At 38.0% G+C, this 14048-nt stretch overlaps 1 protein-coding gene across 3 annotated transcripts in view; it reads right to left on the bottom strand.

Annotated features, from left to right (window-relative positions):
* CCDC141 (coiled-coil domain containing 141) overlaps positions 1–14048 on the bottom strand; it is a 223846-nt gene that overhangs the window by 135271 nt on the left and 74527 nt on the right. The gene's annotated exons all lie outside the window — the stretch shown is intronic.

Genomic DNA, 14048 nt, shown 5'->3' with positions numbered 1-14048 from the left:
CGCGCACCACAAAGAAGAGTAGTCCCCGCTCACAACTAGAGGAAGCCCGCGCGCAGCAACTAAGACCCAACGCAGCCAAAAATAAATAAAAGAAGATAAATAAATTTATTTTAAAAAAGATGGCAAACTTAATGGATAAATGTTAAAAAATAAACATACACCACAAACACACACACACACACACACACACACTCACTACACACACTACACTGAAGTCATTAGGGTTTACGGAGAATAATACACTCCTTTACCATTACAGGGCTGATATCACAAAGCTGATTATGAGATCAAATGTCTATACCAACACTTAGCATTTTCCAGCATGGAACAGGCAGTAAAATAGGCAGCAACGGGGTTTCTCCAGCTTTCTGCTAATTGGAAATCTTTGTGGACCAGCATTTTAGGCTACTGTCAGTGCAAAGAAAAGAATAACGGTGACCCTGTAGCAGTTTTCATGTGAAGTACGCCCCATTCTCTTCAGAACATTTGGTGATCTGTGCACAATACACATATTAGCCGGTCCCCATATCTCAAGTACGGTGTTTATTTGTTTACAATTATTTGAGGATGGTTTGTCTTTCTGGTATCCCAATTAGAACTAAATGATATGTATTATGTGCATATCAGAACCCCCAGAGAGTATTTTATCAAGAGCTATAAAATTTGTACATTAATTTATTAAATTTTTATTAAAATTTCTCACAAAAGAGGCAGTAGGCCCATATAAAAACACAACTAGAGGAATGATTTAAGGGTTTCATCAAAGAAAAATGGATCCTGAACATAACTAACTTTCAGAGATCCTTTATTTTATTAAGTACTGGAAGTGAGCTTTATTTTTAGCTAACGTGGTAGGAACTCAAAAATCTCAAGAATGCTTTAATAGGGAAAGTTAATATAGAATCTGAGTGAAGAAAACATGGATACAAACAGGTGTTCACTAATCTCTAAAAACAGGTGAGAAGTCTGAACCCTCAGATAATCTTATTAAATTCTGTGAGTCAAAGACTTGTTATCTAACATATGCCAGCAGTGATGAAAGCTGGGAAGGAGCAAGATGTTTTGATTTTTTAAAGGTGTTTACTGACCTCATCCCCTAGATTTGGCAAATACTGTTTCAGCTCCCCCCAAAAGGATACTATTCCCTCGGGCATGGCAATACTAAATATTACCTGTAAGAGAATGTAAGATCTTTGGTGGTATTCCATATATCCTGATCACACACCTGCCTGATAAAGCATACTGACTCTCTAGATCTACACATTTTTACTACCAAATGCACCCTGGGAAGAAACATAAGAACAGGTTGGCATGACACTCAGAAGAAAATGGTTCATCGTCAGGGTGTTACATCTCATCACGAGGCAGTCACATACATGAGCAGCCTCTTAGATCAGATTTACTTTGTGTGCTGGGAGATGCACGCAGAATAGACTCTCAGAGTCCATCTGATGTCAAAGCAAGACACCTTAAATAACCGACAGCATGTCAACCATAATGTAAATCAGTCACTGAATCCCGTGAGTAGCTATTGCAGACAGCTGCACAGATATTCCAAGAGCACTTTTTATAAGCGTTTAAATTATATCAGCTGCTGTTCGAAAGCCTCAGTGATAAGTACAGTAAATGATGCATCAGGACATTCTATTCTATAGAACATGGTCCCTGCAAAAGGACAAAAACATGAGCCAAGGGTTGGGGGCATGTGGAAAGAAAGGAAGAACACAAAGCATTCAGAGTATGGCCCGGAAATTGGTTCTGGGCAATGATGGATTAAAAGGGAAAACAAGAATATTTTTACTTTCTCTTCGCAGTTCCTACCTTTCAGATTGATCTAAGTGATATGTTTGTGGCCATCCCACCTGTCTGACATGACATTCTAAGTACTCAGTACTCAGAGGAGGTAGAACTAAGGTAGAGAAGGAGTGGGGTAGATCTGTTTTTGCGGAGAGGAGGTGGAGATTGGAGGGGAAACACTTACTAGAGGTTGAAGGGAGCCAGAGAGAAAGGGAAGGGAAATCAACAAAGACGCAAAGAAGGAGCAATCAGGGATGTTCAATGAAAACCAAGAGCTGCCTTGGAAGTTAAAGAGAGATGCCAGGAAGACTCAGTCAAACGGTGTAGATCTGCTTTTTCCTATACTGTAGCTACTAACCACAAATGGCTACTGAGTACTTGGAATGTGACAAATCCAAATTGAGATGTGTTCTAAGTATAAAATAGCTGATTTCATAGACTTAGTATAAAAAATAATGAAAATATCTTGTTGATAGTTAATATTGATTAAACGTTGAAATACTATTTTAGATATGTTGGCTTAAACAAAATATATTACTGCTTTTCTTGTTTTACGTGACTTTTTTCTCTTTAAATTTTTTTCACTTTTTTAATGTGGCTACTAGAAATTTAAAATCACATTTATGGCTTGTATTATATATTTTATTGGATGATTCTGTAATTCAAGGATATTCAGAATATCCTTATTTGTTAAATGTAGATCTAAGGACTGAGAATTAAGGGTAATTTAAAATAGCAGAGTCAAGACAATGGTGGGATGAGATTATGGTTGGTAAACATGAATAGACCACTGAGTGGTGGTGAGAAAGTAGAGCTAATGACTCTTTCAAAGAAGCTTATTGGATAAGGAAAGGGGGGATTGGTTGACAGCTTCAAGGAAAGCAGAGGTAACAGAGGGGTTCTTTCCAACTTTTTCATTTGACTAGATGAGACGTAAGCATTTTTTGTAGGTGTGGGGTACTGAAGATGCATTAAGGAAAGTTGAGGCAGGAATGTACTGATACCAGAAAGAGTGGGAAGGTGGGAAGAAAGCACTACTGATCTTATCAGCTTTGGGCAAGAAAAGGCTAGTTTTTTCTTGTTGAATGATCCAGTCTCACCTGACTCCTACTGGGAGATAAGAATGAGGAAAGTGAGAGAAGTGAATAGGCCCTTCCCAGAGCGGTGTCAGGTACTATCGGCAGGTCTCAGGTTACCTCACCCAAACCTTATACCTCCTATGGTGGAGGCAGTTGCTTTTTCAACAGATAATGAAACTGAGCCCCAGTCCCGGTAAGCAATTCATCTAAGGTCACACAACCAACAAGAGGAAAGTCCTACAGGTCAAGGCAGAAATGCCATAGTCAGAATTCATGCTTCCCTGTCTAGTGTTTTTTCTTCTTATCATATCCATCTGTAGAACAAAAGGATTCCAGGGAAGAGGAATGTTTCTTATTAGACTATGTTCTTAAGATAAAACTAAAACGCAACACTATAGTTACAGAATCTAATTCTAACATGGAAGTAAGACCTGTGAATAATCGCGGACACTCAGTGGACGTACTGCGTTAGAGAGGAGAACGGACGTGTGGGCCAGGTCTGCCAGAAGGAGTGCCTTAGAAGAAGAGGCCGGCTGCGGGCAGAGGTGACAGCAAGGACAAACTGAGAATTCCAGTTCCCAAACAGCACGTGCCAAAGACAGGACTAAAACACGGGGGACACAAGCAATAGAAGAATGCTTTCTGACAATCAAGGATAAACAACTCAGGTGGCAAGAAGGTGAACTTTTGCTGCAGCCCAAAGCTAGGCATCACACTGCCATAAACCATCACGGTCTCTTTTTCTGCAATTTGTTCTACAATCCAAGATCAGATCTTATTTTTTGATCTTTGTTTAAAACTATGCTGGGGGAGGTGAACTAGCAATAAGTAATTCAAACATCTTAACAGAAATGCTTAAGGGAAGATGAAAATCTCTCCAAATCACTTTCATTTTCTTTTCCATGTGCAGAACAGTTTTTTTTGGTTTTGTTTTTTTTTGCGGTACGCGGGCCTCTCACTGTTGTGGCCTCTCCCGTTGCGGAGCACAGGCTCCGGACGCGCAGGCTCAGCTGCCGTGGCTCACGGGCCCAGCCGCTCCGCGGCATGTGGGATCTTCCCGGACCGGGGCACGAACCTGTGTCCTCTGCATCGGCAGGTGGACTCTCAACCACTGCGCCACCAGGGAAGCCCCAGAACAGTTTTTGACGAATAAACAGTTACTATTAGAGACAAAAAACTGATAAAGGAGGAAAAAGACATCAGTTATGTATCTTCTTTAACTCAAGATGTTTTGATAGTCTCTTTTCCAATTATCAAAGATGCACACATATACAAAGGTATTTTCAATTATAGTTGATAGCCTCAGGTGACAGTTCTAATGTCTACTTTGATTTTGAAGGCATGTTAGTATTATAACAACTATTTTAGCTCCTGTAAGATTTTGTTCTTTTTCTTTTTTACAGTAGGGAAACCAGTTGTCATTATTTTGTATTGGGAAACCTGGTCAAATGTGCTCTGTATTTAACTAGGCAATAACCAGACTTCAAATAACCATTAGCTCCATTAGGTGATAACGCATATTAGGAGAAGAGGCATGGAAACGTGTCTCTGATGATTGTACTTGAGGGCCTGGGAGCAGAGAAAGAAAAAGAATTCCTGCCAAAAACGTGGCTTGGGATGTATTCTGGGACTGATCTAATTATTGGCTTGTTATTATTTGGACTTCATCTCAGAGACTCTAGGAGGACAAAGCTCACAATCTTCTTTTGTGGAACTTGAAAGCCCTCCATGACTTATTGAAGTCAACTGGAAGGTATTAGTATCTCCTCAACAAATGATCAGATCCCAGTATTCTCTACTGATGTGCAGTAGGAAAGCTAAAATATGTTGTTTGCCTTGAGGCAAAATTTTTGTTACTTTAACAGCTTCACAGATAATCTATCTCCCTGTCTGGAACCATAATTTTATGTATTTAATTATTCCACTTGTGCTAACATATTTGTCTTCTGATTATTTTGACTTGTCTTAATATATCATTTCTCTTCTCACATCTATATTTCAAGAAAAATGGCACTAAGGACTTCTTCCCTTCCCAAGATTGCCCTCAACTCTTGTTTGTGTTTAGGCAGCTTCTTAACCTCCAACTACTTAAAGAGTCAAAACTATTTAGTCCAATGAATAAAATCAATACAGTAGTAGTCTCTGGACCTAAATTCTATTTCTAGCATTAACTCTGAGTCATTGGTAAGAATCTTACCAGCAGTGGAAGGAAGTCTTTTTTTCAAGAAGGAAACAGAGACCCAGCCGACTGTCATGTTGATGTGCATCTCTGCCTAAGATACCTAAGGCATGGTTTTCCCAGTATAACTTAGGGTTCCACCCTAAATGATCTGGAGCCATTCACTGTGTGTGTGTGCGTGTGTGATAGAGAGAAAGAGAGAGGGAGAGAGAGGAACATACAGGGCTACTTGGGAGTGAGACCAAAGTCTGACATTTTCATATTATCATCCCAGATCCTAGGTCATGCAGCCTAAGGGAGTTCATACTGAAGCTTTGGCCTAAACACCTAGTTGTCAGAAAAAATGAGAGCCAGAAACTATCATATTGACAGGATAAATAACTGTTACATTTTACAGGATGTTTTAATCCTTTTAAAGTGTGCCATTTAGATTGTTTGCTTTTGAGTTGCCCTATAAAAAGCATTAAAATTAATTGGGCCTCTTTGCTTGTCTTTGGGAACCATGAAAATGAGGGCAGAGGAGAGAACGAGTCCCACTCCCTGCCCAGTATGGGGTGGCAGTGGTGTTGAGAAAAGGAAAGCCAACCATCTCCAGCACCAGAGGCAGGGAAGAAAAAGAGCTCAGGATGGTGGAAAGATACACAGGCAGCCCTGGGGCTTAGCAGACAGCTCAAGTAGCAGCTGCTAACTTTGTCACACAATGGAAGGTGCATACAATGGGAGCAGTGAAGAGCCTTTTCCAGGTAGCACACAGATCAAACAGCTTTGTCATCAGTCTTATCACTGCTGAGAAGGTAATTTAGTCACAGTGTGTGTCCCCCAACCCTCTTACCAACTTAAGTAACTGTGCCCAATTAAAATGTTGTGAAGCCATCAGTCCAACTGAATGGTATACTGAAGTGAAAAACTAAGCTTAATGAAAATGTAATCAATTACAATAGGTATAAATGAGCTAAAGAAATAGCTAAAGGGTGGAGAAAGGGAGAGGAAAATTGATTTTTAACTTAATCTTACAAATAAAATTGACCTTTTGAATAAAGTAGGCTGGATACCAAGCCATGAAATGGCATTTATTCCCCCTCCACATAATTTTAGAAAGCTAAGATTATCTAGTGATTTAGAGAATTGGTATGGGATCTGGGTAATATGTAGGATTTTAATGTGCTGGTGATTATCCAGTAAAGCTCAGAAACTAACCATCGAAAGATGTAGTGATATGGTGAACATTTATTGAGCACTTACCATATGCCAAGCCATGCTCTAATAATATTTACATATATAATCTTGTTTATTTTTATAACAAATTTATAAATAGACACTATTATTATTCCCATTTTACAGAAAAGGAGACTGAGGCACAGAGGCTGAGTAACTTGCCCAAAGTCATAAAGCAAGTAAATATAAAAGTTGGGATTGATATCCATACCATCTATACCAGAGTCCTCTGTTACTACTTTTGACATGCAGTGTCATTGAAAGTAATGGTAGTAGCAAGCATTCTAATTAGGAAGGGGTTCTATTGCTTTCAAAATCACATTTCTCCTACAGACACTTTAAGATACTTTGTATTTACCCTGGCATAACTTAGAGTGAATTCTAGAGGCAGCCTATGTGCTAAAATGAAATTCTGTGATAAATTTTAATCTATGAGTGGTTGGAAAGTCATGTATATCTGTTACTGGATTGAACTATCAGATACCAGTATCCAATAATAAGATAATTCAACCCTTATTTAAGTTTTATGCCACCCAATGTTAAAAAGCTATATTCACGGGAAGCGGGGGGAAGATAAATTAGGGGTTTGGGATTAACATATACACACTACTATATATAAAACAGGTAAACAAGGACCTACTGTATAGCACAGGGAACTATACTCAATATCTTGTAATAACCTATAATGGAAAAGAAGCTGAAAAAGAATATATATATATAGAGAGAGATAGACATACACACATATATATGTGAATACCTTTGCTGTACACTTGAAATGAACAGAACATTGTAAATTAACTATACTTCAATTTAAAAATTAAAGCTAAATTCAAAGAAAGATAAAACTTTGCTATGTTGTAGCCACTAAGCTAGGCACTTTTGTTACCTCATATTAATTTAAGCTGGTCAACCATTCAAGCTCTAAATCCTAGTTAGAGGGTAGCATCATACAAAGGAGAATATACATGCATGTGCACACAGCTGTGAGCACACACACACAGAGTTTTACAGTTGCCCAGCAGGTGCAAGACTGGTGCCCTGAGGCTGTGCTTATATGTGTCATCACTGATATCATTTAAATTACCTGTTAACAAAGAATATGATTACATATGGTTACATGATTATGATATACATGGCACTCAAATTATAAAAACTTCCAAATGTGAATTCTATTACCCATTTTTCCTCCCACAAAGATGGGTATCTTGTAAGCATATGTGATCTGGGTAGTAAAAATATTATCTGCCTTTATGTCTTATTTAATTCTCCTAGATGTCCTTGATACTGTCTTGTAAAAAGAGACCATGAATAACCTAGTTTTAATTTATTTGTTTGTCTCACTTATTCCTGACTGGAGCAATTGAGAAAAATTACATTCATAAATCTTCTTGCCAAGATAATTAATTATGCACGAAATACTCCAAGCTGCTTCTGATTTTCATTAATGAAGCAGATTATCTGCAAAATCAGACGAGGCTGGAGCTGGGAAAAAAGGTCAGCTGCTCATCTTTAAATGTAAAACAAGGGCACTTTTTTACATCCGAAAACAATGATAAAGAGAGGACATGCTATGATTATGTTTTTCAGGCTATCACATCCCAATTAAGATAGAAAACTATGTGGTCTTCATTTGCCTTTTTTTCTGCAACTGATGTAAATCTTAAGTCGCCATCATTCTGGTCACCTAATTTCTTTTCCAAAGGAAAATTAGCTAAACTACTATAGTTCAAAAGCATTAGGCTATAAGCATTTAGAAACAGAGAAGCACTAAATGCATCTTTTAAATGGCTCTTATGAGAAGATGCATTAGATATTCAGACATCCACATTATTATTCATTAGCAATCTTTGCTCTAATTCTCCGTTTAATTTTCCTTATTTTTACATGGTTAAAATGATTGACAAAGCTGATATTTTATTAATGGAAGGTTTGACAGCTTCTATGTTCCCTTAAAAAGCAGTACAGAACTGACAAAAATATCTTTACCCTCCAATGAAGCATGTGCCTCTGTGGTTCCACAATGTTCTAGGCTTATCAGGTAGATCTTCCGGGAACATGATAATCATAGAACTCAAATTATTAACAGAGTTACACTCAATTTGGTGTCCCTGCTGCTATTCTTCCCCATTGCATCATCAACAAAACTTTAAAATAGAACATTCAGGAAAAACTTGAAAATTTAGGTAAGTTAATTATGCTTGTACCTATCTGGATTTAAAAATATTTCCTTGCTCACATAATTACCAACACAGTAAACATTAATTATTGTTTCTAATATTGAGAAACTGAAGAGACTCTACTTCTTCATCAGTAAGATATTATTTAAATTGTGCTATATTCAAATAGTGACATACTACATGAAAATTATCTATGGTACTTCTGACATAAGACTATGTCTATGATGTGTTCAATTTGATATTAGGTAATAAGATAGTATGCATAGGTTAATTCCATTAGTTTTTGTTTGCTTGTTTTGTTTTTTCTTTAATAAATGTGTGTGTGCCTGTGACTACGATCATGCTTGGATAAAGGTCTAAAAGGTGGCAGCATGTCAAAGGCTAATCGCAATTATCTGTATGGATAGTAATCTCATCTACAGTTTTAACTCATTAATAAGTGAACATTATTAAGTCACAAGCAGAAAATAATACAACTATATTCTTGTTTTAAATCATTAATTGAGTGTCCATTGAACAGTATGGCTAAGATTATAAAAGTGACTTTTATTTGATCACACCTTGTGAATGCAAAATAAATAATGAAATTAGCCTTTAATGCGAGTCTTTATGTGAGCAAAGAAGGGTAGGACTGGGGGGGTATGTAATGGGTTGGGCCTTCACTGTTCTTTTCAGACATGATGATAAAAAATGTTAATACTAATATAGCAGTTTTCATGTGCCAGGTGCAGTTCTAAGCACTTGACATATAATAACTCATTTGATGATTCTAACACTATGGTGTAGGTACTATTACATCACATTTTACAGAAAACAACCTCCGGGAGGTTAAATAATTGCTCAGTTACTCAGCTGGCAAATGGTGCAGTCAGGATTTGAACCCAGCAAACAATCTGGCCCCAGGATCTGTGCTCTTACAAGCACACAGAAACAACAGTGACAGTGATTATTTACTCGAGCTGCTGTCACTGGTATTAGCAAAAGAAAGTGTAACATGGGACGTTTTAAAATTAAGAGGCTTAAATTTTATATTTAAGGAAATGACTTATTTATTGACCAATTTTTAACATTTATTTATTTATTTGGTCTCATGATCTTTTAAAAATTTTTATTGAAATATATCTGATTTATAATGCTGTGTTAGTTTCAGATGTACAGCAAAGTGATTCAGTTATATATATATATATATTCTTTTTTAGATTCTTTTCCATTACAGGTTATTATAAGATATTGAGTATAGTTCCCTGTTCTATACAGTAGGTCCTTGTTTATCTATTTTATTAGTAGTGTGTATATTTTATTTATTTATTTATTTATTTATTTTTTGTGGTACACGGGCCTCTCACTGTTGTGGCCTCTCCCATTGTGCAGCACAGGCTCCGGACACGCAGGCTCAGCGGCCATGGCTCACAGGCCCAGCCACTCCGCGGCACGTGGGATCTTCCCGGACCGGGGCACGAACCCATGTCCCCTGCATCGGCAGACGGACTCTCAACCACTGCACCACCAGGGAAGCCCAGTAGTGTGTATATTTTAATACCAAACTCCTAATTTACCCCTCCTCCCCCACCTTTCCCTTTTGGTAACTATAAGTTTGTTTTCTGTCTGTGAGTCTATTTCTGTTTTGTAAATAAGTTCATTCGCATCATTTTTTTAGATTCCACATATAAGTGATACCATATGATATTTGTGTTTCTCTGTCTGACTTACTTCACTTAGCATAATAATCTCTAGGTCCATCCACGTTGCTGCAAATGGCATTATTTCATTCTTTTTAAGGCTGAGTAATATTCCACTATGCATACGTACCACGTCTTCTTTATCCATTCATCTGTCGATGGACATTTAGATTGCTTCCATGTCTTGGCTACTGTAAATAGTGCTGCAATGAACACTGGGGTGCATGTATCTTTTTGAATCATAGTTTTCTCCCGATATATGCCCAGGAATGGGATTGCTGGATCATATGGTATCTCTGTTTTTAGTTTTTTAAGGAACCTCTACACTGTTCTCCATAGTGGCTGCACCAATTTACATTCTTAGCAACAGTGTAGGAGGGTTCCTTTTTTCCACACCCTCTCCAGTATTTATTATTTATAGACTTTTTGATGATGGCCGTTCTGACCGGTATGAGGTGATACCTCATTTGTAGTCTTGATTTGCATTTCTCTAATAATTAACGATGCTGAGCATCTTTTCATGTGCCTCCTGGCCATCTGTATGTCTTCTTTGGAGAAATGTCTATTTAGATCTTCTGCCCATTTTTTGATGGAGTTGTTTGTTTTTTTGATATTGAGCAATACAAGCTGTTTGTATATTTCTGAAATTGACCAATTTTATTTAAAATAATATTTATCCTTAAGATTATTACTAAATTGATTTTGGTTCTAGACTATTAGGAGTAGAGTCTAAGTGAAAGCCTGGTTCTTTTAACCACAACTGTGCATCTTAAAGCCTTACTATACCTATGGCAGCCTCCAAAAACTAAACAGTATTAAGAAACTTAGACACGTATAACAACAGTAATGCTAAACTCAGGGGAAAGAATAGGAACCGAATGAGAAAGAATTCGTAAGTTGTAAGGTTTAACCAAGCAGAGGGAGGACAAGGAAACTAATATTTATTAAGCATCTTTTAAAATGGTAGGCATTGTACTACATGTTTTACACATGTTATTTCATTTAATCCTTAGAACAACTCTGTGAATTAAGTGTTATTATTTCCAATTTAAAGATGAGACTTATTAAAATAACAATGAGGTACCACAATACACCTATCAGAGTGGCCAAAGTCCAAGACACTGATAACACCAAGTGCTGACAAGGATGTGGAGCAATAGAAACTCTCTTTTAAAAGTGGTACAGCCACTTTGGAAGGCCATTTGGCTGTTTCTTATAAATATACTCTTAGCATATACCATCCAGCAACTGTGTTCCTTGGTATTTACCCAAATGAATTAAAAATTTATGTCCACATAAAAACTTGCACATGGATGCTCATAACAGCTTTATTCATAATTGCCAAAACTTGGAAGCAACCAAGACGTCTTTCAGTAGGTGACTGGATAAATAAACTGTGGTCCATCCAGACAATGGAATATTATTCAGCACTAAAAAGAAACGGTTATCAAGCCATGAGAAAACATGGAAGAATCTTAAATGCCTATTAATAAGCAAAAGAAGACAATCTGAAAAGGTTACATACTGTACAATTTCAGTTATATGACATTCTGGAAAAGGCAAAACTATGGAAACAGTAAAAAGATCAGTTGTTGCCAAGAATTAGGCAGGGAGGGATGAAAAGGAGAACAGAGGATACGTAGGGCAGTAGAATTATTCTGTATACTGCAATGGTGGATACATGTCATTACACATTCTTTCAAACCTATAGAATGTACTGCACCAAGAGTGAACCCTAGTGTAAACTATGGATTTGGGGTGATAATGATATGTCAATGCAGGTTCATCAATTGTAACAAATGTCCCACTCTGATGGGGAATGCTGATAATGGGAGAGGCTGTGCACGTGTGGGAACAGAGGGTACCATGTACTTTCCACTCAATTTCTCTGTGAATCTAAAACTGCTCTAAAAAATAAATTCTATTTTAAAAAAGCGCACACACTTTCACCAAAACATCAGACCCCATAAGTTAGAAAATTCACCAAGTCAAAAACCTTCTGTAATACCTTACTTTAGTTATTATCAAATCATCTTTCTGATTCTAGGGTTGGCAAGGTATCTAGATCTCCCTCAAGTATATGACTGGATTAGATAGTTCATTTTGAATCTTCATGTGATTTTTTTTTTTTACTGCAGAGGATAAGTGGATGAGTATTGCCACAGTCTTGAAGCAGAATGGCAAAATTACTACCTTAAAAATAAATAAATAAAACTTACTGTAGCTGCTTTTTCAATCTTGGGAAATTGTCCTGTGTTTGGGAAGCCTATTTGCAGATAGAATGTCTCTGAATAAGAGAGGTCGTGGTTTAAAAGGGATAAACTACTCTGTATGATAAAGTAAGAGGAGTTTTTAGTGTATTCTTGGAAGCACTAGAGGCAGGGGTTGGGAGTTATGAATTCAATAGAAAGAAATAAGAGGAAGGTTCTTTTTAAGGGGACAGCAGCTCTGGGAACATGGTGTCAGGTCAGGATTAGGGGAGAGAGAAAAGGACAAAGAGAGAGAGAGAAAGAGAGGGAGAGAGCGCCATATGATATGGAGGACAAGGAACTTTGGAAACAGTTGTCTAATGAACAACTTTAAGTTTATTCTTGTCCTGAGCATTAGTTCTCCTTTGTTATGCCAGAATCATCAGTTAAAGACTATTGCATTGGATAATAGCATTCTGGGTAATGAGCATATGAAGGTGGGGTGGGGGAAGAACTAAATTGGGGAGGCACTATGGCTTGGCAGGCAAAGCACAGAAGAAGCAGGATAGTGAATGATAGCAGTCAAGACAAAAGGGCTGAAGGTGGAGGGGGGTTGGAAAGTATATAGTGTCTTAAAGGAGGAGATGACAAAATGCAAGCCGACTGTATGTCTGGAGGTGTCTGCATTTGGGTGTCTGCTCTATGTCACCTCCTCAGAGAGGCCTTCTGTGATTCCTTCTCTGATTAAAAGTAGACCAACACAATCAAAATTCACTGCCCTAGTTGATCTCCTTTACGGCACTTGTCATTGTTCATTTGTTTATCATAGGCCTTTCTCATCACACTAAAACAGTGGTTCACATCTGGGGGTAATTTGCCCCCCAGGGGACAGTCAGCAATGTCTGGAGACCTTTTTTGGTTGTCACACCTAGAGTACGTTCTACTGGCATGTGGTGGGTAGAGGCCCTGAATGCTGCTCAACACCCTAGAGTGCCCAGGACAGCCTCCCCAAAGGAGTTACCTAGCACTGGCTATCAATAGAGCTGAGGATGAGAAAATGCACTAGAAGGAAAATTCCTGGAGGAAAAGGACTTTATCTTGTGTGTTACGTATCCCTAGTACTTATAATAGGATCTGGGTACACAGTAGGTACTCAATAAGTTGAAAGGTTAATCATTTAAATCCTCATTTTTCCAGCTTGAAAGAACCAGTTTCTCCTGGACTCATATTTGCTACCAGCTGTATGTCTATCTCTCCAGTTCGGATCAGAGCAATAATATAAAATATATGAAGAGACCCCTTTCCTATGCATCCAGACCAGGAGATGTCCTTCCACATCATTTCTCTCTGAAAATTCCCTCCAGTTAATCTGTACAGATTAAAGCATGGGCTTGGGGCAGTTATAAATATAGCCATAAATATCCTACCTATTTGAGTTGGGGGTTTGCAAAGAGAGTTCTATCCACGCTTACTCTCAAGTGATCGGGACACAAGGAACGCACAGCAAGCACATTGACAACTGACCAGAACTGGGCCTGCAGTCTGAGTAATGAGCTCTAACAAGCCTGCAAACTCATCAACATCCCACCCCAAAGCCCTCTAACCACTGAGCATCCAGACATAGACCAAGGTCATATTTCTTCATTGGTGCCAGGCTACTCTTCTAAGAACATTATCTCTATTTCGGGCTGACAGACTTTTTCACTGGCATTAGCAGCATCATGCCTCCCCAG

The sequence above is a fragment of the Pseudorca crassidens genome, chromosome 6 (assembly GCF_039906515.1).
Source record: "Pseudorca crassidens isolate mPseCra1 chromosome 6, mPseCra1.hap1, whole genome shotgun sequence".
NCBI classification, from domain to species: domain Eukaryota; kingdom Metazoa; phylum Chordata; class Mammalia; order Artiodactyla; family Delphinidae; genus Pseudorca; species Pseudorca crassidens.
Note: the sequence above shows the minus strand (reverse complement) of the source record. Positions and strands in the feature narration are given on the sequence as shown.